The sequence below is a fragment of the Cebus imitator genome, unplaced genomic scaffold (genome assembly GCF_001604975.1).
Source record: "Cebus imitator isolate Cc_AM_T3 unplaced genomic scaffold, Cebus_imitator-1.0 Scaffold110, whole genome shotgun sequence".
NCBI lineage: Eukaryota > Metazoa > Chordata > Mammalia > Primates > Cebidae > Cebus > Cebus imitator.
The window spans coordinates 3253070-3257644 of NW_016107425.1; positions in this window are offsets into that span (position 1 = coordinate 3253070).

Consider the following 4575-nt stretch of genomic DNA (forward strand, 5'->3'; position numbering starts at 1 on the left):
TTTCCTGCCTTTTTTCTTTGCTCAGTTCTCAGTAGTAGAATAAATTTAACTATACTTTAACTACAGCTAACTCTGTGTCAACTGCTTTAAAAGCATGATCATGGCCCGGTGTGGTGGCTCATGCCTGTAATCCCAGCACTTTGGGAGGCCGAGGCAGGCGTATCATGAGGTCAAGAGATCAAGACCATTGTGGCCAACATGGTGAAACCCTGTTTCTACTAAATATACAAAAATTAGCTAGGCTTGGTGGCACGTGCCTGTAGTCCCAGCTACTGGGGAGGCTGAGGCAGGGGAATCGCCCGAACCTGGGTGGTGGAGGTTGCAATGAACTGAGGTTGCGAAACTGTCTCAAACAAAAAAACAAACAACAACAACAACAACAACAAAATATATATATATATATATACATATATGTATAAATATATATATATACACATATATGTATAAATATATATATATGATCTTGTGTGTTGTTGTCTTTTTGTTTTCCTTGCCATTTTGTTTCTCCCATGTCTTTGTCTTGAAGGTTCTTGAGCTAGGCAGCTTTTCAAGCTGAATGGTTGCCAGCATTCCTGAAGGGTGTGCACTTTCAACCTGAATTAGGCCATTGTGCCTATTATTGGGATCACAAATTAATGATACTTGTCAGTCATTATCTTGAGAGTTTTTTGTTGTCCTGAAAGACAGTTCATTCTGCTTGCTATTGTGACTGTGGCAATTTGGTTCTCAGTAAAAGACAGTTTACACGCGAGTGGAAACCTTTGTGTTTTATAGTGTTCCGCTATGAGTTATGTTTTCCTCAGCCACATTCCCTGAAAGAAAACACCCTTCCTGTTCTCCCCTCAATCCATTATTCCTACCATGACAAGTTTCTCAAGCAAACAGGAAAACCATCAAATGTAACAAACCTTTTTCTTTCCGTAGTGCTTCACAGGCGAGCACAGAGGCTGGTCCGGAACAGGCAACATTACCACCTTAGTTAAACTGTTATCTCTGTTCTACAGAGGTGAAAAGATTTCCCTAGTGGTATTAGAAAAATCTAGAGTGCTGTCCAAATTTTAATGCAGAAGAACCAAAGTTTAGTCTTTTTTACATCATCCCTGCAAGACTGATTCCAATTACAGCTACAGAAAGATAAAAAATGAACATTCTATTCAACCTGTCGGGCCATAATCAGACTCTGCGTTAGGTCCTGTGCTACAAAGAAGGCACCTGGCTTCCCTTGAGCAGGAAATTAGCATGAACTCATTAGGCTGTGTTTTATAAAGACAGGAAAATTTCCCCTTTTGATTTTATACATATCTTAAAAGAGAATTTCTCAAAAGATGGCTATTTCCCCCAACCCTTCTACCAATCACTCTGATATAATGGGATGAGTATCTAAAGTTTCATCAACAAGTTATTTTACTAAATAAAGCCTAGATAAAAGATATACTGGTTCTGAGCTCCCTAAAACCTGTATCATATCAAGGTTGGGAAGAGTGACTGACTTAACATTGATTCTAGGTGTTTTTTTTTTTGGTTTTTGTTTGGAGACCGAGTCTCACTCTGTTACCTAGGCTGGAGTACAGTGGTGTGACCGGCTCACTGCAATCTCTGCTTCCCTGGTTCAAGCAATTCTCATGCCTCAGCCTCCTGAGTAGCTGGGACTACAGGCGCTCACCACCAAGCCCAGCTAATTTTTGTGTTTTTAGTAGAATTGGGGTTTTGCCACATTGGCTAGGTTGGTCTCGAACTCCTGATCTCAAGTGATCCACCCACCTTGGCCTCCCAAAGTGCTAGGATTATAGGTGTGAACCATTATGCCCAGCCTGATTCTAGTTTAAAAACAAATGATTAAGAATAAAAACAACAAAGAAAAGCAATCATGACCTGCACACACTCTTTTCTTAAAATTGTCATTCCTGGCCAGGTGCCATGGCTCACACCTGTAATCCCAGCACTTTGGGAGTCCAAGGTGGGCGGATCACCTGAGGTCAGGAGATCGAGACTGTCCTGGCTAACTTGGTGAAACCCCGTTTCTGCAAAAAATTAGCTGGGAGTGGTAGCACACACCTGTAATCCCAGCTACTCATGAGACTGAGGCAGGAGAATCACTTGAACCTGGGAGGCGGAGGTTGCAGTGAGCCAAGATCACGCCATTGCACTCTAGCCTGGGCAACAAGAGCAAAACTCTGTCTCAAAAAAAAAAAAAATTGCCATTCCTGAGTTTGCTGCAGCATGTGGAAACCAAAACATTACCATTAACAGACAAGGAAAGGAAAATAAATCCCAATCTTTTCTGCACTTCCAGGGTTTGACCTTTGTAACAGAGTCAGAACTGGGCTGAGATAAGGAGAGGCCAACTTAGCTCAGCTGGTTGTCAGACCCACCGCTGAAAGTACTGGTTCCTTTACCATAGTAAATAGCTTTTCTGACAAAATGGGGGTCTTTGGCAGGGGTGAGGGGGGCATAATTTTTTTATTTTTATTTATTTTTGAGACAGGGTTTCACTCTGTCACCCAGGCTGGAGTACAGTGGCGCCTTCACAGCTCACTGCATCCTCAGCCTCCTGGGCTCAAGCAATCCTTCCACCTCAGCCCTGAGTAGCTGGGACTGCAGGTGGGCACCACTAAGCTCAGTTAATTTTTGTATTTTTTGTAGAGACGGGGTTTTACCATGTTGCCCAGGCTTGTCTCAAATTCCTGAGCTCAAGCAGTCTGCCCACTTTGGCCTGCCAAAGTGTTGGGATTATAGGCGTGAGCCACCATGCCCAGCTGGGTTTTGGTTTTGTTTTGTTTTGTTTTTTTGGTCATTTTAAGGTTGTTCTGATGATATTTTATCTTCTCCTTACCTGGAAAGAAGAACGCTCAGTAATTATTTCACTATGCTTAGTAATTATTTCACTATTTCACTAATAATTCACTTTGTAATTATTTTGGATTTTCTCCAAAATAAAAGTAAGATAAGTATCTTTAAAAGAATAAAGTGTTCCATTCACCTGGCTCCTGCCATGATAACATAGCTGTCATTACGGTTTTTACTGTTGTCGTTACTAGTATATTATTACATCTTAAAATTCAAAATAAAATGCCAGGCCTGAGACAGAAATAGTAAGGCTCTAAAGTGGCTATCACTAGCAAAACAAGCATTTGCTTTACTCTTTTGGTTAATCTTCTTTGTTTAAACCATTCTCCCTAACCCTTTTCTTTGTTTTGTTTTTAAATCGCCTTATGCGGAGGTTGTAGTGAGCTGAGATCATGCCACTGCACTCCAGCCTGGGCGACAAAGCCAGACTCCGTCTCAAAAAAAAAAAAAAAAAAAAATGGCCTTATGGGTACTAATTGTGTTTGTAGTGGATCAATATTAAAATTCCTTAAAATATTACAATCTACGAAGCTTACCCCCAAAATAAATAAACATGTTGCCTTCAGGCTTTGGCTATTGTAAAAGGCTTGTATATCACGGACTTAGTTGTACAAGCTTACATGTTCCTAAACATTAAATACCATGGTGGCTTAGTAAGTTGAATAAAATTCTCTAAATGTTTAATGGACCCCCAAAATTCCAATCTGATATTATTACATTATTACTTTTTAGTCAAGTTAAACAAATCACGAGTGTCTCTGTGTGTGTGTGTGTGTGTGTGTGACAAAGGAACAAAGGTCTGGAAGCATACATAATAAAATATTAATTTTGTTTATCTCTGGGTGGTGTTTATCTCGGGTGGTTGTGTATTTTTTCTTGTTTTGCTTATTTGCCTAATATGTCAAAAATAAGCATGAATTACTTGTCTTCGTTTAGTTAAAAATGTATTTCTGGATGGATATAGTGGCTCACACCCGTAATCCTAACACTTTGGGAGGCTGAGACAAGAGGATCGCTTGAAGCCAAGAGTTTCAGACCAGCCTAGACAACATAGCAAGACCCTATCTCTACAAAAAAACAAAAACAAAAACTGTATTTCTGTTTTTCTGTTAATATTATAATCTAATATCTTTAGACAAACCTACAAAAGAGGGCATTCTGCCTCCTTGACCCAGTGGATTCTTTTGGTATCTCCCTACCCTTTGAAGGGATCACAAGAGATTCTCTGTTTGTTGTCAGGACCCCTAATGCTAGCCAGGCATTTTCAAGGAGGTATCCAATGAGCCCTAGCACAAATCTATACCACTGCTAATGAAAAAGCTCTCTGAGTTTTTGTCTCATCAGATGTGAGCTGACGATTTCATCTTTGGGATTGAGGCAACCCTACATTTTAACACATCACTTACAAGCTGTTTAGAATAGGACATAGTTTCCCAATCTATAAAATGGGGACAAGGATCTTTACTTCACAGGAGAGTTACGGTTTTAGGGACAATGGGTGTAAAACTATGAACAAAGTGTCTCGCAAGTGTCAGCTTTCAATCCACAGTAGCCACTCTGATAATTCTTCTCTGCGGGTCAAACAGCAAGAGGTTCTTGCCTAGTCTCTCACCTGAGATGTGAAGTATTAACATCTCAAAAAAAGGGCCGAGTATGGTGGCTCATGCCTGTAATCCCAACACTTAGGGAGGTTGAGGTGGGAGGATTGCTTGAGCCCAGGAGTTTGAG